This window comes from Petromyzon marinus, chromosome 35 (assembly GCF_048934315.1).
Source record: "Petromyzon marinus isolate PM22_M1 ecotype Great Lakes invasive population chromosome 35, UKy_Petmar_22M1.pri1.0, whole genome shotgun sequence".
NCBI classification, from domain to species: domain Eukaryota; kingdom Metazoa; phylum Chordata; class Hyperoartia; order Petromyzontiformes; family Petromyzontidae; genus Petromyzon; species Petromyzon marinus.
In genome coordinates, this window is record NC_133701.1 from 811,580 (window position 1) to 835,650 (window position 24,071).

Below are 24,071 nucleotides of genomic sequence, written 5' to 3' on the forward strand. Positions count from 1 at the left end.
AATCCAAAGTGGAGGAGTGCGAGGGAAGAAGCAGAAAGAGAAGTGAGGTGATCTGCGGTGCGATGAGTGGGTGGGTGAGTGCGTGGGTTAATGAGTGAGCGAGTGTGTTGTTGTGACATCCAGTGTGGTGGTTGAACAGTGTAGATGAGACAAGGCAGTCAGTCCCGTAGACCAAGTCCTGCAACATTGAACCAATGCTTGAGCATCACGGGAGCAGTTAGTCTAATAGTCAAACAAAAGAAGTGTGTGCTTGTGCGTAGATGAGAGCACATGCTCTCGGATTAGCCTCCATCATCACTATGAATGAAGGCACGTTACCCTTATTGACACGAAGTGGAGGTTTCATACATTGCTGAACAGAAGCGGTACCCCTAAGTCAGAGCCTCATCGTCACATTGTACTGTGTTGTTGAGCGTTTAGTTTGTCCTTCCCCGACAACTCCGATTAGTGCGGTTGGCTACGTGCGGCGCCAAAGAAGCTCAACATACACATCCATACCTGGGGTCAAAGTTTGACTGGCCAGTGTACAAGAGCCAATGCGGACCTTCTCCAGTCCGCATTGGCCAGTGTGGGGAAGTCTGGTCAAATAATGCCCACAACCGGCCATGGAATGAGAAAATGGGCTGTGTACAACGGTGGCTATTAAACACTAAATTAGACAACTGTGTCAGGTAACACATTGATAATGCGAGTGAAGTTGACAAAAAGAGAGACGCCTCAGGTAGTGTTCAGCTTTTCTCTTGTCTTTATTTCCGTTTGTCGTGTGCGTTGTCCACACCACAATGGTTTTCAACATTGCATTGCTCTGCTATTGCTTTCTTACCAAGTAACCGTCTCAAATTCCCCTTTGTTCTGGCACCTCCCGATCTGGTGCAAGGGAGGCACGGTATCAATAATAAATGACAATGACGACAGTGATGATGGCGAATCGTTCCACCTCTATTCAGCATATTTGCCCGTGTCGCTTCCTGCAATTCACCAAATCCCAGGCAAAGCAACCGTGTGGATAAATCACAGCCGAATTTCCAACGGTTGCTCTGCATAAAGCCAATACGGAAACAGGAACCACACAATCTTGTAGAAGGCCACAGATTTCCATTCATTAAATATTTCGCCAGGTCACGGCGGCGCCCGGCTTGCATCGTAAAGCCCCTTGGCGTGCAGGATTAAGCCATGTGACTGCAAGGCTAATGCGCGTTCACGTATGGCGAGCACCCGATGAAATCCGTGTCACACGTTGCATGGGTCAACGGCGACCAAGTGGATTTAGTTACTGCAGTGCAATTACGCCGGGGAATTTAAACGCAAGCAGCCTCTATCAGAAACATCGTGCGAGTGTTAATTCTCATAATTCCACCCTATAACGTCCAACATGGGCAAACCAGGCTGGGCCATTAAAAATTACGCTGCACGACGCGTAAACCCAATTGTGACATTCGAGAGCGGCTAAAAGAAAACTGGACGGCGGCGGCGGTTTGAGGCAGACCTGCGGCTATATAGAAATGTGGCCCATCCACTGACGGACACACAAGCAATGCCCAATGTTGGACTCGTCATAACGGCACTCCGAGATTTAACGTCTTGTTAACAACTGAGGGGGAGTGGGGTGGTGGCAGGAGTTAGCGCACTACAATATAAACCTGGTGAACTACGTATTTAATGCGCAGCTACGGACAACACCAGTGGCTTAAGGGTGACGTCCGAACCGGACCTGGGACTGCCCCTATTCACCAATCCACATTGACCAGCGGGGTGAAGTATGGTCAAACAACACGTCATGGGGAGGCCTTCATCCAGCAGTTGACAAAGGGCTGTAACACATTTGCTATTATTTATCTTAATATTATGCGACGAGCGATAGAATAGTAACGTGGTATATTGAAAACCTTCAGCATTTAGGAGATGCAATTACCAATTGCTTTGCAGTATTCATTTACAAAATTCCATCGACAACATTCAGTATAACCTTGCGAGCCCTGCAAGCGGCAAACTCGAGGGGCAGTTGCTATTTGTTTAAGATCGTGGTGGAGGAGACGTGTAAATGTGTAATTATTTCCGAGCCTCACGTTCAGTCCGCCTCGCGGCACACACAGGTGGAAAAATGCGGCTCAAGGTAAATGATATACATCACCTGCAATAGCCACGATTTCACACTGTACCGCTGTATGGCGGCTGACTGATCCGATAAATGCCGCTTGTCCTCAATGCCCTGAAGGAAAGATGACAACGGGCTGGCGGCCATGGGTTCCCCCGTGGTTCTCCTCATTCACCCCTTAGCTTACAGCATGCGACGGCATCACGGGTGTTGGTCAAACATCCCAATGCAGGACCCTCCTGAAAAAGAGTCTTCAGACTCGGTGTGGCTTCCCTGGGTAAGTTTATTAAATTATTGTTCACTATAAGGAATGGACGGCATCCGAGAGAGTGCGTCCACCGGGGAGATGGAGCGATGGAATCAGCTGGAGTGCAGGTACGAGGTGGGCTGCTTTGTCGCTGGATCGTGAGCGAGGTGGCGGCGGGTTGGGGAGGCCTGCCCAGGGGCGACCCCGCTCTTTATCTCAATCACTACCTTACGTGTACAATTTTATAATTGCTATAAAGCACCTTGGAATACGGTCCCCAAAATAAATATAGATAAGATAATGAGCGTTATGTACAGTACTAAACCAGGAGGTCAAGTTGGACACCTTCACACACAGCACCGCAGGGGCCTGGGTGTGTAGAGTTAAGAACAACAGGACGGAAGGGCAATCCAACGATGATCCTCAATGTCATAAACATATTCTGTCAATAATTGACAACATATCTGAAATAGCATCTGCCCAGGCACCCTTTCATCTGCCGAACAAGGGGCACCATCCTTCAGTGGAACCGCAATGACAAAGTCACATGATGTAGCGCCGGTTTCCAATTGCTGAAAAATCAAATTAAATGGCGGCGAATTATTTTTAACAGTGCCGCCCGATCGCCTGCGCGCACCGGCTGCATTTCCACGATGATTTTGCAAGTGGAGGAATGCGTGACGCCAATCTGGAGATATTTTGTTGTTGAGGCTCCAGTTGCTGGTACCACCGTGGCGAGGCCCGGTGCCGGCCTGTGTGCCGAACATTCCCACGGTGTTTCCAAGCAGCACCGCGATATAATTTGATTCTTTTAAAAATAAGATCACGATTGAAGTGCTCGTAATCTCTCAATGTAACAACTTCACAGCTGCATTGTTGTTAAAAACGTTGTCCTTCCCCCGCACCTCCAATTGGCGTGGTTAGCTATGTACGGTGCGAAAGAAGTTCAACATACACACAAATATACATGGCTGTAAAATAACAAAACCTTTGCATAGCCTAACGTAACCGATGTTGACGTACACGTAAAAAACTTGATTTTCTTTCACAACCACTTCCTCTCTGGCTGTGGATGGTAGTGAGAGAGAGGGATGACTTGCGGGGGGTGGCACAGGGGGGCTGAGTCCATGGAGCCTCGTGGCTCATGCAGCGTGGCAGCCCGGACCTGGGCCATGATGCCAACCCTGGAATGCAACCGGATTGTTTCTGGGCCGGTGAAAACTGGTTCCCAACGGTCGTGGAAAAGCAGCAAGTTAAGTAGCTCTGTCTTTATAGCTTCCCTTTGCTTGTTAAAGAGGTACAAAAATTACGTACATTACTTTATCATCACACAGGTGAAAGGTGACAAATGCAGCCGATGTAACAATACCCCAGCAGCAGATGTTAAAACGGCATGGCAAGCAGTGTGGCTTCATCACGGAAGGCCTTCTGTAAACGAGCAAGTATCGATTACCGTGCAACCTCGACGCGACCTAGAGGCAAGGGAATTAATAATGCTTTGCAAATGCTTCCTATAACATGGGAGCAGATTAATTTCACTACGCTCTACAATATCATGGCGTGCAATGGATGATTACAAATACCGTAGATGCTGCGTCTTGTGCACAAAGATCTTTAATTGGTAAATGTACTATACCTGGGATGCGTATGCTGCTTTGAGATTTCGTTATGAAAAGCGCTTTATAAAAATCAAGATTGCTACAGGATAATAAAAACTGATCCTCGCTTGGAAGGGCATAGTGAAACAGAAGTAGGAACACACAGATTAGAGAACATATGCTGGTTAATTCGGTAAAGTCACGTAGGTATAAAATAAAATAAATCACGACGTTTCGGGCGCAACACAAGCGTCCATCATCAGGTGGGAAAGCATGGTCTGCTGCTGAGGCAGACTGTTTTAAAAAGTGTTTCAAAACAGTCTGACTGTTTTCAAAAACATTCTAGATTTGAAGTTTTCGTGACTGCAAGGATCCACACTCTTTGGTTCTTTCGGTAAAGTCACGTAGGTAAAGTCACATAGGTAAAGAAAATAAAAAAATAAATTAAATCACGATGTTTCGGACACAACACAAGCGTCCGTCATCATCATAACCTTAACTGCTTTATAGTTTACCAGGTCAATAAAACCTTAACTGCTTTATAGTTCATCTTCTTGGTTCTTTCGGTAAAGTCACGTAGAATGGAAACAAAGTAATAAAAATAAAACATAATTAAATAAAATTCTCACGACGTTTCGGCCACAACACAAGTAGCCTTCATCAGGTGAAGAAACAGGTCTGTCCAGAGGACAGCGCTTGAGTGAACGCTGCCAAGCAAAGACCGCGTCTTTTTTATAGTTTACCAGGTTAATAAAACCTTAACTGCTTCATAGTTTGCTTTCATATCTGCATCTCCAGTCTCTTACACCCAGCCCTGCTCATTCCCATCATTCAGAAATTTGCCGTGCATGTCAGTCTTGCAGCGCAGGTTCATTTACCACTCCCTGCTCCTCAGGTTATTTCCCCTCAATATTTGAAAAACAGTCTGCCTCAGCAGCAGATCATGCTTTCCCACCTGATGATGGATGCTTGTGTTACGCCAGAAACGTCGTGATTTATTTTATTTTCTACCTACGTGGACTTTACCGAAAGAACCAAAGAGTACGGATTCCTGCAGTCACGAAAGCTTCAAATCAAGATATGCTGGTTAATTACATCACCCAAACTGTTACGAAAGGACACGTCGCGAGAAGGGATGATGGCCAATGGTCCCCTGCGGATAATGAGGATAACGGCAGCGAAGGAATGGAACGTGTCAATGAGGATTTATGCTCAGGAGGTGGAGCGGAGAATTAATCTGGTGCAAGCGCTGGGTGGGATGGTTACATCACAGGGCCATCCAGCAATGGATTGACCATGGCTGCTGATGATGATGACAGAAACAATTAGCCAATTCTAAATGGAAGCGTATGACAAAAACACGCCACCCAAGAAACGCTGGACTTGAGACGGGTTACGTGGTCAAACCTCGGCACCGCGCGGCCACAGCAACAAGCGCGGTGCAAAGTACTCTCTCGGCAGCCGCAACGACACGTCGAGTCTGCACATTGAGGACGCAGCATGTGTGGTCATTGCTGACGCGGCGTCTAAGATTCAGTGTGCCACTTCAATCACAGGGCGTGCCACGGTCACTATCAGCTGCCGTGTTGTGCTTTGCCACCGTGTGCCAGTTTACCGCAGTGTGCCGGTGTCACAGCGTGCTATAGCGTGCCACAGTATGCCACAACGCAACCAGTTCCACAGCTTGCCATAGCGTGCCACAATGTGCCTGTGCCACAGCGTACCACAGCGTGCCACAGCGAGCCAGTGTGTGCCCTCCCACTTCGCTGTACAATGGCACATCACATCTGAGTGGCTGTTTACTTGCCCCAATGCTCGAAGGTTAATGTGGATATCTCTGTCGGGTATCGGGTATCATCGTCAGTCAGATTATGTTTGTAGATTGTGCACTGCGCTCTGAACCGGGTGACCCCAGTTCCAGTCCTGGCAAACATCACTGGCTTGTGATATCCAAACTGGTCCTGAGCCCCCATTTACCAACCCCCACTCACCAACCTCAATAGTAATATTATCAGTGCTCAACGTTCTCATCGAGGGTCTTGCTATAAGGTAATTATAACACAGTTTCCGCCTCGTCAGCAACATTGCCAAGAGCCGACTATGCCACGAATGATTATACGCTTTAGTCGAGGGTTCTGGAGGTAATCTCTTACATGAGAAAGGGTACCGGAGCAAAAAAGCACATCGCGTCCACAAGGAGTGGAAGATGCATATTGGGGGTTGATAAACCGAGCACCACTCTGTGGGCAAGTGAAAATTGGTCGTCCGATACAAGAAACACCGCCGCCCAAAGGAACGAGGAATTGACACCACCAGCTCAAGGCTGTACACTCGATTGAGCAGAAAACCAATTCAATGACGGTGCTATCACACATTCTATACGTATGTGTGCATCTCTACGCTGCTGCTTAACCGTGCAGTGTCTGCCATGAACTGCTGCGCGTGTGCACAGCATTTATCCCAGCCCGCTGTGAACAGGTTACAGTACAGTGGGCTAAAGGGTATGTGCTACCATGACGTAACCTGGTCCCCTAGGGTCCTAGTAGATGCCGGTGTCATCACTGTGTGAGGTGCCTTATGCATGCGTACAGCACTGTGGTCATTCAAATAGAATTCTCCAGCCAACACTGGCTGCCCATTACATTAACTGGGCGCTAACGGATGTTTATTTGGCAAATGTGTAACTAAATTACGTGTTAATGGTCCCACGATAAGAGTAAGTGTGCTATTAATGCCATTACTGTGACATTCAAGAGTAGTTGATCTGATTGTGTGGTACATGCACTCCGAATTGTCACAATTTAGATGAAGAACCGGTTCAGCGGTTACCATTCTGGTGAAGGTGGCGAGAGGGAGCCACGTAAAGCCACCACGTGCCTGAGTGGCAGGGCGGCACAGTGTTAACGCTTATGCCTCACAGCAAGAAGCGCCTGGGTTCGATTCCCGGTTCAGGTACCTTCATGTGCAGAGTTTGTAATGTGTGTTCTCTCCCTGTTCTGCATGCTTCCTCCCATAGCTAAATACACAATGTAAATTTTATTTAGCACACATCCCATTCCTGAAAAACTACCTCCAAATTACTCAATTGTGATTACACAAAGCTGAATGCTCACTCCTGGTTAAACTTGGCAGGACCTCATGAAAAGGAGTCTTGAGCCTCAGTGAGGCTTTCTTGGGTAAACAAGCGTAATAATTATAAATATTACTTATATAGGAATCTAAAATCAATATTCTGACACATGGGTTGCATGTATTGGGATATTAAGTCGATTGTTTAATCGCAACACCCCTTACGGATGGATAAGCGCAGAATAATGTGTCCTGGCACAAAGCGTAAGCTCCATCTTGCTTCTCCGTCTCCATGCGAACTTGCGGGCAATGTAACTTAAATAAATTCATAATTCATATTGCTGAAGAATTAAGAGAAGAAGCAACATTGTTTGAATTGCCTGGGACACTATTACTATTGTCAAATGTGATTGTAGATCAAGACGTCACTGACGCCACCACCGTGCCTCGCTACCAACGCCCTCTACCCCTAGCGTAGGAGGCATGGAGCGACCTTCTTGACAATCCCCTACCATCTGCTCTCACTTAGCTCTTCTCTTCCCTTGCTAGCCGTGGAGACTACCCCAATGCCTGTCTCGGCAAAACGTAAATTTAAATGAATACATATAAAATATCCCTGCAAATAGTCGTCTAACATGCCGTGCACCGAAGCAGAGCAAAGCAACAGCGGTGCATCATGTGGAACAAAGCAGTCTGTGGCCCAAGGCCGTTATTTAATAGAATTTACATTGTACAGCTCTACCCTGGGAGCAGTATACCTTGCTGCACGCATTACGCAGAGCCGACCGCACACACCGCCCACCGACCTGTGCTCGTACGCGCGTGCCCGTGTGTGCGTGTGTGTGTGACACACGCTCTTCAGGAACATCACACAAACCTTGGCGCCAGCGCAGAAAGCGCGTGCATGTGGAGGTGTGCACAGCGAGATGCTGGAGGCCAGCGCAGTGCAGGCGCAGCGCCCACGGCACGCGGAATGCACATTGCACTGCGGTGTGCACACGTCCGTCACCGCGTGCTACGCACGCTCAAACTCGTCACCGCAATTTTTTTTGCAACTGGTTTCATTAATAAATTCTAAATATTCAACATTGCGCTGAACGGCAGTGCCTCCAGTGGCTGGATGGATTAGATGAACCCTTCACAAATGGCATAATGCATCTACGAATTTAAAAATAAAGATTCGATTCGTTTGATCTATCGTGAGCTTACGAAGTGATGTGAATGGATGAACAGATGCATCCGTGAAGATCTACTTTGTATGCTACATGCGCTGCTCACACAGACTCTCCTTGGAGTGCGTTAGGTCTTTAGTGATTCGCCCTCACCCCTGCAAACCCAAAGATTCACATTTTCATGAAGTCTCATGCCGATTATGAAGTCTAATACGTGGTGTGCCTTGATGTATTCGTCTCATTTGTACAATTTTGCTTCCTGCATTAGCGCAATTGTACCACTGGTCTACAACGGTCCAAAATTCGAAAAAGTACCTGCGAATTACTGAACACTGGAATATGCATAGCAATCAACGCACTCTTGCAAAAACTTTGCATGACCCTCCTGAAAAATTAGTCATGAGACCTAGCGAGGCTGTCCTGGGTAAACAAGCGGAATCTATATATAGACGTATACACATTGCAGAGATTGCAAATGTTCACCGGCCGCACCGCGCAACAAGCTCGACGACGGAATTCGCCCAACGAGCGCGCGCCGTGCTCGCCAGGCCCACCCGCACCTCGCCAGGCCCACCCGCACCTCGCCAGGCCCACCCGCACCTCGCCAGGCCCACCCGCACCTCGCCAGGCCCACCCGCACCTCGCCAGGCCCACCCGCACCTCGCCAGGCCCACCCGCACCTCGCCAGGCCCACCCGCACCTCGCCAGGCCCACCCGCACCTCGCCAGGCCCACCCGCACCTCGCACGCGACACGTACTGGCAGAGCGCGAGCGGCGCGCACCAGATGCGGCGCATTCACGCTGCCGGCCGCGGCTCGGGGGCCGCGCGCTCGGCACGCGTAGCACAAACCCGTGATATGTAACGCACGGCCTTCTCCAATATTTCTCTGCCGGCGCGTCAGGTGAAAGAGGGCAGGTTCCGTCAATCCGTCCCCACCACCTACGTACCTCCGTCCACCCGGCAGAATAAATGGGTATGCCACAGTTCGTCGATCGGCAGGTCGCTGGTGTAAAGTGTGGGCACTCGCTGCCGGCCCTTTTAGCCGTGACGTGTAACGCCCGAGCCCGTTTACTTTTCTTAACATTCTGAATGTCAATAACCTGCATACGTTCTCCAATCTGCGTACCTCTTCCTATCTCTGGATGTAATTCCAGGCTGTGTGCACGCTTGGAGATATGCATACAGCTCTCACACTCAATTAATAGCAACCCCTGGGGCTTAATCAAACTCAGAGGTCAAATCGATTTTTAATAGCAAAGTCTAAGTGATTTCTTGCTCAAATGAGCAATGAGAAGTGGTGTTAATCTCGAGCTTGCAGCCCTAAGCCAATGGTGAAGATTCCCAATTCCAATGGCAAGTATATCCATAGGACAGCTACCTTTTTGAACTCGAAACTTCCACTTGCGAGCCGCTCGCCCCACCACTGAACCACCTGGCCACTGCAAAGTGCAGGCGCATTCATGACTGACATTTATCTAAGGAGCCAGCATACAAAACAAGCCAAGTCACAAAGCCATCATCACACCAACACGACACGGACACGTGAAACCGGAGCACTACAAAAGCCACACATGCTATTTATACAGTAGGCACACACGCATCCAACTCCGGTGAATATGGATGCGCACTTTGCAGGGCACGTGCTCAAAGGCCAATGCGTTACATAATGTAGGCTTACTGGGCCCAGAACAGTTCCATTTATTTGGTATAGCCCTGTGAGCCATTCGGCTCTTGAATCGGGTGCAACCGCAACAAACAAAAAACAAAAACATGAACAAGAAAACATCTTAAAGTGACTATGCAAACAGAAAATCCAGGAAAAAAACATCAAAATATTCCTGAAATAGCACCGTACACCAACGCTGTGTGCAAAAATCCCAGTGGAATGCAAGTCAAACAACAACAACAACCACAAGACAACTAAGATTAAGGTCATCAGTCCAACTCCGTACTACAATAAACAAAAACATGGCCAAAACCAAAAAAACTTTTCAAAATCACCAAAATAAAAGCCATAAATGCAATGTAACAGTGATCATAGGGACTGTGACCGAATTTTTTACAATAAACTACATAAATAACATGTAACACCAAACTCTAGAGCCATATTTTAGGCCACTGAATAGCAGTGGCAGCTAGGGGTGTACAACTCCTCTAGAGCAGTTCTGAGTGAAGATCTCATAGGTAGTGATTCAAGTTGCAGTTTATTGGCAATAGCATTCCAGACCCTGGGGGCATCAATAGCAAAGGCCCTTCCTCCGTTTTTTGTACGGCAATAGGGAATGTGAAGTTGGTAAATGAGCGAAGACCCGAGGTCAAATTTGTTCTTTGAAACAGAGAGGAGATCCAGTAGGTAGTCAGCGGATTTTTTTGTAAGTACATCGTGAATAAATAAGATCTGGTGCACAAGCCATCGAACATTAAGAGATGTTAAGTTTGACCCAATGTAGATATCACAGTGGTGAGTCCTATATGGGCAGTTCAATGCAAATCTTAAGGCCGAGTGATAGATGGAATCAAGCTTCTTCAGTACAGTACTTGGGGCTGATTTATACACGATGTTACAGTAGTCAAGTAGAGGCAGTATGGTAGCTTTGATCAATTCCAAACAGAACATTGGGGGGAAGCAGTGCTTGTGTCGATACAGAATACCAATTTTTATTTTTGTCTTTTTACCAATATAATCAATGTGATCTTCAAAATTCAGTTTTTAATCCAGGATGACCCCAAGATACTTATAGATCTTGACTTGCTCTATTTGATATTTATTTAAGGAATGTAATTTGGGAAAAATAACTTCCCGCTTTAGTCCCGGTGAGAAGCATAGCACCATGGTTTTGGAGGTATTCAGGACTAGTTTAAGAGCAACTAGCTGATGTTGTAGTTTGTTGAAATCACCCTGGAGCTTAGCAATCACGTCATCCGGAGAGCGGCCAGCAGTAATCAGTATCGTGTCATCTGCAAAAAGATTTACCCTGGAATGATCCAGGTCAGTGCCCAAGTCATTGACATAAAGAGAGAACAAGATGGGGCCGAGGATGGAACCCTGTGGAACCCCTTTTGTTATCTTAACACTGTTTGACCTCCAACCATCTGTGAATAGAGTTTGGGTGCGAGAAAAGAGGTCATTTTTTAACCATTGTACTGTGTTTTCGGAAAAACTGAGGCAACTTAGTTTACTAAGCAGGGTGTTGTGGTCTACTGTATCAAAAGCTTTGGACAGGTCAAGAAAAAGACAGGCACAGTACTGCTTATTATCAAGGCTACTGTAAATTTGATTCAGAGAGTCTAATGCAGCAGATGTGGTGTTGTATTTTTTTCGGAACCCAGATTGTTTTAGATGTAGTAGATTGTTGGTGGACAGCAAATTGCTAATTTAGTAGTTCAAAAAATTTCATCAATGGGGACAAAATTGAGATAGGTCGGTAGTTATTGGGATCATCTTTACAGCACGAATACGTGTAGTGTTAACTATAAATACATGCAGTCTGAATTGTTACTTGTTGTTGCAGTGACGATCTTGTAAGTGCCTTAACGACCTTATTATTTTGGCAAATTAAGCGTGGTTTTTTAATTGGCTTTAATGATATCCATTATCCATGCTGCACCGTGCAATTTATAACTTTGACACAAATTGAGAAATGAAGCATGGCCTGTAATTTATTGATCCCAATGTCAGTTGGAAACTATAAACGTGCAACATGTATTATTTCACAATCACGGCTCACTGGGTGTCCCTTGGTAGTGGCCAATGTCTCCGCACGCTCTCACTCGCCAACACAACGCGTTAGTATTGGGCACACCGAGTCGTGCCGTCAGCCCGGACCAGGGAACCCACCACCTTGGTAAGCAAGGCTGCTCCTACAGCACCTTGCTTCGAGTCCTTCGTGGCCAATGCTTGGACTGAATAATCCACTGAAAGCACCCTTTGTCATCAAAGGAGTGCTGAATTCGTTTGTAATGGAATTAGGATACAGATATTGTGATGTCAAATTGCCTACTGTACTGGAAGCACAATTAGAAATAAAACGTGGTAAGTACATCAGGAACTATTAACTCATCAAGTCAAATAAACTTGGTAACCGACTAGTATTGTGCAACAGTAAACAATAGATGACTAAGAAAACGAAAGTTTTATTTTGTTGAACCAGGTGAGAAGTCGTGAGACCACGTTAAGTCTCATATGCAGGTGTGACCTGGGTCACCAAAACAACAAAAGCAAAACAAATAAAAACTCGACAAAGAAGTCTACAAACGCTCGAAGCAGGCCCACCTGAGAGTCAGACAGTGAGGCTCTCCTGGGGGAACCAAGGCCAGTCATGATAACACAAACCACCAATCCTATTACAGAAATCCACTTACATAGAATTAATCCATTAACAATGTAATTATTGCAATTAGGTCGATGAGAAATGTACTGGGGTATACGAAAGACCTGGGGTTTTTTTTCTCTGGGCCAGATCACAGACAACAGCAAGCGTTGAGCGCTTTCCCTCGTTCTAGCCGCTCATTACAACTGGGCTCACGGATCACACCGCGACATTTCCGAATAACTTCACTTGCTAAAGTGTGGCATGTATCCTTCTGTTTACATTACAATGGAATGATCACCCTAAATTATTGTTTGTTTCTGCGACTTAATTTTACTGTAAATGTTTTTTAAAGTAATTTGTCCAAACCAACTTTCGCTCCAGAATATTAATTCTATTTATTATTTGTTTATGTAGCAAGTAGATGACAGAGCAAGTTAAATTAGTCCATCTGTGTGGAGTTGTGCTATCCCCTCATAGTCATGGAACTGAAGGAGTCTCCTGATCCATTGTCTTGGTACTCGACGAGGCTTTTCTGGCTAAACAAGTGGTGGTATCGTCATTAATAATATAAAACAAAATCAATCCCAGAAAACCGAGTAGTGGGCAGGCACTGGTTGGATTAGAGGGGGTAGTAGCAATTTGGGAAAGCCATCATCCGGCAGTGATTATGGCCGATGATAATGAACTGCATTGTCTGGGAAAATTCAGCATAAGCCATTACCCGAGTGTCTGGCCTGATTACGATGGGTACGCCCTTGATCGCATCGTTTCGTTTCCCACGTGACCGCAGCGTTTGACCCAGGGAGGGTGGCGGCACTACTTGCCAGTAAAATGTGACTAAGGCCGGCAGAGAGGAGACTCGTCGGCCCAGGGGAGAAGCCGCTTTATTCATCTTGTGTTCATCGGAGAGGGCGGCGGCCGCACACTTGTGAGAAGAGGTGCACTCTATTTTAATTTGCTTCCGCAAGACTGATTTAGCACTGCTCTTTAACAGAAATAGAAAAAAACCCGCCGAGCGTGCAAGTATTAACATGTCAACGACATTAAATACAAACACCCGACCAACCCTGGAGGAAACAGGTAATGGTAAAGGTGCAGCCCTGTAATCGCTTGATCGAGCCATTGCTGGCGGAAGGGCCTCCGCGAAGAGGAAGCGCGCCCAACAGAGCCCCTCGAGAGCAGCGGTTCCCAACGGGTGGTCAGCGGCCACACGGCCATGGGAAGTGATCCGCGGAACTCTTGCTGATAAGAGTTTATTTACACAACACCAGATATTTTACTGAATGGTGACAGCCGTCCGTGGGTCAATAAAGGTTGACAGTCGCTGTTCTAAAGGGTATTTGGCCTACTCTTCCGCACTGGCCGTGTAGTCTTGGAAGAGGTGGGAATAACCGATACAGAATAACCCCAACACACGCTGCTGGGTGGACAGGGGCAGGGGGGCAACTTAAGAAACTCGCACGCTCGTTTAAACTGGCACGCCAGGCCATCAAATTTAACCGGCGACCTCGCGGCTCCGAGTCCATGAGCACGCTGGAGCGACTGTGGCGTAAACAGAGCGATCACAGCCAAAAGCAGCCCGGGTCACCGCCTCCTGGACGAGCTGTGCGGGAATAGCACGGACATGGTACCCGCGCCTCGTGAAGGCTTCAACGGAGAGGCTCTCCCCGCCGCGGCGGCTCCACAGAACCGTGCTCACTAACACATGCGGCAGCAATAACTTAACATCGTAAACCACGGTTCAGGAATAGCGCTCAGCAGTTCGCTGGGCGGGCACGCTCCGGCGCCCAGGCTGCCCAGCCATCGCGGTTGACGGATGGTCCCGGGAAGCGGTCACTCCTCTGGCCGCTCCGCACCGACTGCCACCAGTACGGTCGCCGCGCCCTGGGCCACGGTGTTAAGATGAATCCTCAGTCATGGAGCACCTGCTCCTCTGCGCTGCTGCCCCAAGATGAACGTCGCGGGACCAAGTTCCACGGTGATAATCACGTTTTATTTTTATACAGCGTCTTCCGTGCAAATTGCATCGCGAAACGGTGTAAGATTTAGAACGCGCGCGGGGATATCGCATGGAGGCCTGAGGCAGGAGAGGCAGCCAGAGCCAGTGCCAACAATTGCCCATACTCTGCGGTCCTATGTGAGGATGTTTTGCAAACGCCATCATTGAGTATTTGTAGGACAGTGCCCGACTTACGAATGCGTTACGCTCCTGACACCCATTCGTAAGTCGATTTGTTCGCATATCGGAACTCAATATTTAATTGCTCGTACTGTACACTGTCCATAAAATGTGTTATGGATCAAAGGGAAGCACTGTTAAACTCATAAGCATAAATATTGTACTTTTGTATGTTATACTGTAATAAATACTGTATAGTAAATAAAACATAAAATAAAGTCACATGAAAATAAAAAAATCAGTTTTACTTTCACTTACCTTGAGTCCTGATGCTGGCTTGCTTGTTGGAAGGGGCGTTGTGTATCACCGCGGGATACTGGGACTCATCACATCTCACGGAGGATCACTCCGCTAAACAAAATAGTTCCGCGGGTCGGTTCGTAAGCACGACTGATCATTCGTAAGTCGGATCGTTAAAAACAATAACATCTTATGGCAGCTAATTCGTAAGTACGGATGTTCGCAAGTCGGACATCCGTATCTCGGGAATGACTTGTTTATGTGGGAGAATCCCAGAGCACACTGAAAACCCACGCTTGAGGGTGGGGTCAACAGATGGAATTAATCCCGGTTGGGCTTCCAGTCCACTACGTTTCCTACCAGTATAAACATGGCAATGAATCCACTTGCTGTACTGCCATCATGCCCTGACAATTCAGGAGTTGGCGATCTCAACACCCATGGGTAGGCTGGGAGTTTCACGGAATTGTGTGATCCACCAACTGTCACTGCCTCCACAGCGCTGGATTACAGACTGCGTGCGGAGCCACCAGCGCCTGGCATGAGTTGCAGCGAGCAGCTTGATGCAACTGGTGGAGTTAAAGCTCCCTTGGACAAAATATGTTTAACTCTATGGCAATGTCAGTATACAACACATCATAATTCCTCCCTTATTTACATTTTCAGAAAAAAAAACTTTCAAGCACAAAAAAGAGAGTACAAATTGAAGTCCTTAGAAGTGGCAAAAACAGCTCTAAGATGTTTTGTGTTTCGCATCGCGAATACGTACAGCATCTTGAGACACGGTTGAATCTAGCTACTCTATAAATACAAATCGCATTGTCACGGATTGTACGTGCTAATTATAACCATAATTTACACTTCTAAAGCTCCTTTCACCTGGAGGTCACGAGGCGCTGTAGAGAGAAAAAAAATTATAGCTCTACAAAACGTGAAAGAAACTACAGTAAACCTAAAATGTTTGATCTATTTAAAAAATCATAAGAAACACCTCATTAAAAATCATGTTAATATAATGACATATATCAAATAACTCTGGTGTCTGTGAAATTACAAAGAGACAGGATGTGGAAGATTTGGCTTCGAGAACATACAAAGGTTAATGACATGCAAAACATGTTAAGTAAAATAAGTGGACTTGGGGAGGATGCGTCGATATAAAAGGGACGATGGAAGGATGGTCAAGAGTAATATGGGAGTGGCAGCCAAGGAGTGGAACGCGTCCGAGTGGATGTCCACCGAGGAGATGGGAGCCATGAAATTAGTTAATTTGCGAGCGCTACACGGATTATTACATCGCGGAATCATGAGGTGGTGGCGGCTTGGAGCAGCCTTCATCAAGCAGTGGATCGTTCATGGCTGGTGATGATCTGTGGCTGTGTCTAGTGCGAAAGTGGGTTCATTGTGGAGCTCGACGGCTGTCAATACTGTACACCAGACACCACCCGAACACAACAACCACCACCGCGGGCATGCCCGTGCCCAATTAACAAGGATAAAGACCTGGATAACAGGTTATTTGACTCAACACGGGTGGTGCTCAAGTGCAACCGTGTCAATATTCTTGTACTCGTGAATATATACAGACTTGAGTGGAACCGGGGGTGACCTGCGACTGTCCAACACTCCCCTACAAGGCAAAAGCACTGTCACAGCAGCCTGGCATATGAGAGCCACCCCTTCTCATCGCATTTAGCCACCAGGGCCCACGCTGCCAGAGATAACAACAGGCTGCTGGTGGAAGCGATGTTTACAGCGCGTGGCGTCGAGCACGAAGCTCAACTGGGAATTTAAACCAAAACTAGAAAATAATGAGGACGTGTTGTAATGGTGTCACGTTTACAACTGTTTACCATTTGCAGTGGCAAGAGGAGAACACGCCAAGAGGATGCACACACTGTGCTATTAATATGGGTGACTGCAAGAACAAAATTAGTCTGGAAATCATTACAGTTTAGATACGGATACAGAATGCTTCAAATATAGATGTGTGTATAAACATGGCACATATTAGACAGCTTGTACCCAGATGTAGTTTCAAGCCAAAAATAGAAAGAGTGGAACTGTTTGTATGCCAGTTGATGTAGGGGACACTACAGGTGAATGCTATCATCCACAGGTATCTGCATACATAACTTATCTTTATCCACCGGGTTACCCGTGGATGAACACAGATAATCGGATGAATTTGCCACCAAGAAATAAGAATCGGATGAACTCAGCACCCCTGGGAGACCACTTCCTCGTATACCTCTTATCCACGGATTACCGTGGAGGTACTGATCAGCACGGTGAAGTATGGTCAAATGGTAAAAACACTCTCGTGACCAGCACAGCAGTGGGGACGCCTTCATTCAACAGATGATTGACAAAGCGTTGTAAATAACTGTTATTTGTATTTATACGTGTTCATTGTATGTGCGAATGTTTATCAGCGAGCGTGTGGGCATATGCTGGGCACTCTGCAATAGGGCTCCTCGCACAATTTGAGAACCTTGTTATCCACATGGGAGCCGATGGGCGGCAGTGCGTGGTTCGCGCGTGTACACGCTACTGCTCCGGTCTGTGATATACCACAGATTAAAAGGAGATCATCAGTGGCATCGCAGAGAAGAGGCCATCATCAAATTAATGCGTGGCTCAGATAACTTCAAAGGCAATAATGTGGCCTCGTCCACACGACGGATAGGAGGTGGTCACCCACCACAAGGCTGATAACTCCCGTCTGTTTATAATAACACCGCCGATCGAATCAGAGACGACATCAAGTCCGGCATTCGCGCGATCTGCAACAGTCAATTACCGTAAGCGCCCAAGTTCCTACCCAGCTTGTTTGTCCGATGGCAGGGCCGTTTAAATCAGATGCTCCAACCTGGTGACTGAGAGAGCGCTGCGATGTCAGTCCTCAAAAACCCACTTCATTACCTTTCATTACCTTTCATGAGCCGCTCACCACGCTGTTGTGAGCCGCTCACCACGCTATTGTGGGCCGCTATGCTGCTGCTGCTGTTGCGAGCTGCGTGCGGCTTTAATTGAGGCCGGTGCCCTGCTGCTGATGCTGCTGTTGGCGACTCGGGTCCATCAATACAGCCGCCTGCTGGGTACCTGCTCATATAGTCACTGCTCATCGACTACGGGTCACGTTGGAACATACTGATGACACTTATCTTGAACGAGTAACCACAGTAATGACTGTATATGTTTTGGCTCATTAGAGGTTCATTTAATTGGGTCCCACCGTAAGAAGTATTTAAGAGTTAAACCCCTCACCCATATTCATGTGGCTCTTTTTTCACTTTTCTGTAAAGTGGCTGGGAATGCCACTGGAATGAGATGCAATATAAACTGAAATTGTTGGTGTACATGAAGTGCTATACTGATTTATTCGAAGGACTGACATGTATTTGATTATGAGCATTAAAAGTGGTACTCTTACAGTCATCCAATACTGTCGGTGTATCTCTAATTACTACGCACGTAAGGATTCATATTGATTGCAACGACCACAACACAGAGAGTCACTTGTGTTTTGCTTTTTCTGATTGCTTCTGCAATGTTGGCGGTGACTCTGGCCACTTCCTGGTCTCTTGAGTTTCCACCTCATGGCTAAACAGCAAACTTGAAACTTGCAACAAGGAATCAAGATTTACTCATGCAATTTATATATGTTACCTTTAAGCTAACATAATGAATAAGACAGTGCACGAGAGATGGTATAAATAACACAGGACAAATGGGATATAAAAAAGTTCGATTCGAAGCGTGACCCAGAATTGTAACACTTTAAAGGATCACTGGTGATGGGACAGGGGAAGGGTGGGAAAGTCGTGAAAATGACGATAATTTAACGGTTTTAAAATATAAATAATGATTCAGACAAAGACTAAACCATGGCACAATTTAACTTTAATTAAATTAAGAATTTGAGCTGCAATTACTTCATTTGGACAGAACAAATTCTCAAGTCCAGTCACAATATTTATTTTTCCATTTTACTAACACCCACAAGGTCCATGGATCTCTGGTTTGCTTATTTTAAGCAAACCATTTGGCTGTGCATACAAGACAACCGTAATATCTAATGAAAGTATAGTTGACCAACATACACCATTTCTTAGAACACCTACAATTGTAGTTGTGAATGTTTAGTTTCATTCCTTTTTAATGTTTCCTAGCTTTGCGTGCTAATCACTCCCTTGAGTCACGTTCAACGCTTAAATATACGATTGTCAATTTGCGTTTTGGGTTTATCCTGACTCTCGCTCACCATGTGATCGACTCTTGACAGTTTAATGGAGGGAACAAACCTGTTAATTTCTACCGGTATGAATGCCATGCTCTGTAAACACGTTCTAATAAGTAGTCTTAAACTGAAGCACCTGATGTTTCAGCCTCAGCTTATGGTCCCTTCTTAGGTTAAACGTCTTATGGGAAGTGAAATTCTTGCAGTTCTTCAGCTAATCTGTAAGCACGACGTGAAGTCACCTGCATTCTCAATGTTCCAGCTCTGTATTGTTCACTTCCAGGCCATGTTGTCTCAGGGGAAACAGCCATGACCTTCTTGTCTTTGCTAGCTGCACAGAATGCACCCAACGCCTACTCACCGACAGTCCTGGTTCCTGGATCCCACTTTTGCCCCCCATGATGATTGCGTGAAGTGTTTTGCCCTTATTCTTTGGGTCTTTCAGTAAAGTCATGTAGATAGGTTCAAAGAATATAACAAAAAACTACGACGTTTCAATCGCAACACAAGCGGTCGTCATCCTGACCCAAAGAATATGAATTCCTCCAGTCACGAAAGCCTTAGTCATGTTTTGCCCTTGTTAGTCAACCGTTTGATTTATTAATGAATACTCTTCAATTATGCATAACTTTTGTGACTTGCTGCGGATTATCTTCAGTTTTCTTTTGTAGTCTGGAGAGAGCTTTATTTCAGGCAGCTCTATCCAGAAAAATAAAACCCTTTAAAACTTAAGATATTTTTGTCTTAATTCCTACAGATTTGAGCAACACTCCAATTTTCAAAACCACAAACACTGCTGGGTGGAGAAAGGCAGGAGGCTTTTAGAACTAGGAACCTCTGAATTGCTAATTTTGTGTGCTAACCATCACATCACGGCAGGAAGAGGAAGAAAAGCAATGATAAAATGTTACGGGGATTGTTTTTAAGGCCACCACAGCCGCTCTAAGGCTACGTTCTGGCAGGTTCACACAACATGTGAATGATAATACCCCGTTCATAAACTCCACATTATTCAATTAAACCTCTGCTCTTTAATTGCACCGCTCTGTATTCACAACCAGAAGAGAATTGGCAATGCGAATAACTATTGCGACAAGGTGTCAAAGGACATGCTTTCATTAAATCTGTAGTTTACTCAAATTGCATTTCTTTGTTCTCCGAAGAACAGCAGGGGCTTGCATATGCCGTTATACGGAAGACATACAGGAATGTAGAAATGAAACCGTGCATACATGCGCTTCGTCACTGCAAATGACTGATTTACTTACTATCAGTTCCACCAATGTCATCCACAGTGATGCACGAATAAAACCACGTTGTCCGTGTGAGTGGGATATATGTGCGTGCACGTCCTGTATGTGATGTACAGCTGTGACTACAGGAAAGGTAAATCCAAACATTATTGATCAAATAGTCAGGTGTCCGATGTCAAGACAAAGATGTTCACCCTAGAACAGACGTAAGGACGCTAGAGCAGACACCACCTAAAATGCATTGGTTCGTAAACATCGATTTACCAGCTCGCACCACAGATATAGAATCGCATGTGTATCTCTTTCGATTCGTATGTTCTATTCACTGAGTTTAGCACACCCCTGCAGTACACTTGAAGTGCTCCCATCCACCGCAATGTTACAAATGAATAGATTCATTAAGAAAAGCGTGAAAATCAATCGACTCTCCAGGGAGCGCGTATTGTAGCACCAGTTCGAAACACACCATGGTTCACAGGATTCATGCCAGGTTGATACAGATTCCTAATCAAGTCTAGCAGATATTCATTGTGAATGGCAATGAACAGCTTACAGGTATATCTTTGTTTACAGCCCTTTGTCAATCAACTGATGGATAAAAGGAGGCCTGGAACCGGTTCAGACATCACTCGCCGCTGTTGTCAGCCGCGGCTGTGAATCGAACTCGGGGTTTTTGAGTTGATGACAATTAAATGTCACCCCACCGCTCCACCCCATACAGTGCACACACCGTGTCCATATGTCAAAGCAATGCCACACACGGGAGATGGTCGCCGTGTACGAAATGAGCCGCTCACCACGCTGTTGCGAGCCGCTCACCACGCTGTTGCGAGCCGCTCACCACGCTGTTGTGGGCCGCTATGCTGCTGATGCTGCTGCTGTTGCGAGCTGCGTGCGGCTTTAATTGAGGCCGGTGCCCTGCTGCTGATGCTGCTGTTGGCGACTCGGGTCCATCAATACAGCCGCCTGCTGGATGCCTGCTCATATAGTCACTGCTCATCGACTACGGGTCACGTTGGAACATACTGATGACACTTATCTTGAACGAGTAACCACAGTAATGACTGTATATGTTTTGGCTCATTAGAGATACTAAAATGGGTTGGCGGCTCGGAGATCAGAGCACTGAGCTGATGACCACGGAGGGCCTGGGTTTGAATCCGGGCAACCGCCCATAGTTAAAACAGGGCTCCAGTGTGGCGAGTTGGTCGTCTCTCCATAAACACAACCCCATGCAGTGTCCACAGAGGGATATATCATCGCCATCATCACCACCAGGCTGCCCTTCTCTCGAGGCGAGAGCCCCGCCACAGGCCCCGTGCCCAGAGCCCCGCCACAGGCGCACAGAGACACACTCCCGCGGCATCTGCCCGTGCGTCTCTTTTGTTCCTCTCACACGCGACGATGGTGGCACCCCGCTGGGTGCACCGCCCAGCACTGCTGCACGATGCGCACTCACACCGCTCCTCATCATTGACACGGGCCCCACAACCACTCCACCACCACAATCACAGACTCAACCCATCAGCGAAACCAAACACGAGCCGCAGCTCAACTAAGCCCCACGACCCTCACGACATGCCAACATGGACCGCACTTGACCACGTAACCGCCCGTACGCCATCACCATCACCACACTCCACCATGCCCCCCTGTACACATCACCGAAGCCCACCGCACACCTTCACATCTCGACCCCATTCCACCCACACATGTGCACACCCCTCCACGCATCTCCCCACATCAACACGAATCTCCACCCCACATCAACACGAATCTCCACCCCGCATCTCCCATCCCCTGCTCGTACCACCCTCCTCTGGATATGCGCTGGAGAGCTAAAGAGCAACCCAAGCACCTCGACTCCCCTCTGTAAACACCAGGGCCTTCAAACACACCACACACCACGTCAACACATGCCGTATCACCGATATGCAAGTCGCGACTACGGCGACTGCTACAGCCGCTGTGGCTGTCCCCCGCTGTGGTTGTGGCCGTTGCTGTGAGCGTTGTGGCTGTGGTTGTGGCCGTTGCTGTGAGCGTTGTGGCTGTGGTTGTGGCCGTTGCTGTGAGCGTTGTGGCTGTGGTTGTGGCCGTTGCGGCTATGGTTGTGGCCGTTGCTGTGAGCGTTGTAGCTGTGGCCGTTGTTGTGAGCGTTGTGGCTGTGGTTGTGAGCGTTGTGGTTGTGGCCGTTGCTGTGAGCGTTGTGGCTGTGGTTGATGCTGTGAGCGTTGTGGCTGTACCCGTTGTAGCTTTTACCTGTTGTGGCTGTGAGCGCTGTGGTTGTGACTGTGAGCGCTGTGACTGTGAGCGCTGTGGTTGTTGCTGTACCCGCTGTGGTTGTGGCTGTGAGCGCTGTGGTTGTTGCTGTACCCGCTGTGGTTGTGGCTGTGAGTGCTGTGGTTGTTGCTGTACCCGCTGTGGTTGTGGCTGTGAGCGTTGTGGCTGTACCGGCTGTGGCTGTGAGCGCTGTGGCTGTACCAGCTGAGGTTGTGGCTGTGCCCGCTGAGGTTGTGGCTGTACCAGCTGAGGTTGTGGCTGTACCAGCTGAGGTTGTGGCTGTGAGCGCTGTGGCTGTGAGCGCTGTGGCTGTACCTGCTGTGGCTGTACCTGCTGTGGTTGTGCCCGCTGAGGTTGTGGCTGTGCCAGCTGAGGTTGTGGCGGGACTCCTCCGTCGCCGCTCTCTCTGCCCGCTGCTCGTTGCGCCACTGATTCGGAATCGCAAATTTATGTGGAGTCGAAATCGTAGTCGAGATCAGGAATCGAAATCGATATGAAAATGGATAGCGGGAAGTCGGAATCGAGAGTCGCTGCAGTGAGAAGCGATGTCGGGGCTACACGCCAGCCAATCACACGCGAGCCGTGACCACGCCAGCCAATCACGCGCGAGTCGTGACCACTCCAGCCAATCATACACGCGAGCCGTGACCACACCAGCCATTCACACACGCGAGCCGTGACCACGCCAGCCAATCACACGTGAGCCGTGACCACTCCAGCCAATCGCGCGCGAGCCGTGACCACTCTATCCAATCACGCGCGAGCAGTAATCACGATAGCCAATCACGCATGAGCGGTGACAACGCCAGCCAATCATACACGCGAGCCGTGACCACACCAGACAATCACGCGCGGTGGCCGTGTTAAGGTAACAGATGTGTTCATTGAGGTTAAGGTTCGTTCGATGGCTCCATCTGTCCTTCAGTGAAATGATTAGATGATGGACAGAAGGGGTGATTTGATGATGCACGCGTAGCAGAATAATGAGAAATAGTAAAACGACACAAACTCTCTCTTGGAGGCTCTCTCGTGACTAGCAGACCTCGAAATTGGCATTTAGCACCTGAACACATTTCTTCGCGCGACAATAGAATGTGAAAAATATATCTTTGTGCCCAAGATATAGCAATTAACACGAGATATATGCAAAGATGCGTGATTATAGAACGATGTCACTACCAACAAATGCTATCTGGGGCGTGTGCTTGCCCATATAAGGAGTCGAGACTAATCCCGTGTGCAAAAGCGATTCCAAGATCGACTCCATGCTCGAGCTCATGCTCAAACGCGTGTAGGTGCCCGTGCTCGAACCCAGGCTTCTCACCGGGACTAACGCAGGAAGTTATTTTTCCCCAATTACATTCCTTGAATAATTATCAAA

The 24,071-nt window shown here is 47.4% G+C and overlaps 1 protein-coding gene across 4 annotated transcripts in view; it reads right to left on the reverse strand.

Moving 5' to 3' along the window:
* Window positions 1–23,168, reverse strand: part of LOC116948795 (TLC domain-containing protein 4-B-like) — a 46,203-nt gene extending 23,035 nt beyond the window's left edge. Inside the window, exon 1 of one of the 4 annotated variants that reach the window (XM_032965894.2) lies at window positions 23,021–23,168. The gene's annotated coding sequence lies outside the window, so the exon portion shown is untranslated. Of the gene's footprint in view, window positions 1–14,932; window positions 21,149–23,005 lie in introns of those variants that run through there. The other 3 variants (XM_032965895.2, XM_032965893.2, XM_032965896.2) reach the window with 3 other exon arrangements.
* Window positions 23,169–24,071: the final 903 nt, after the last annotated feature.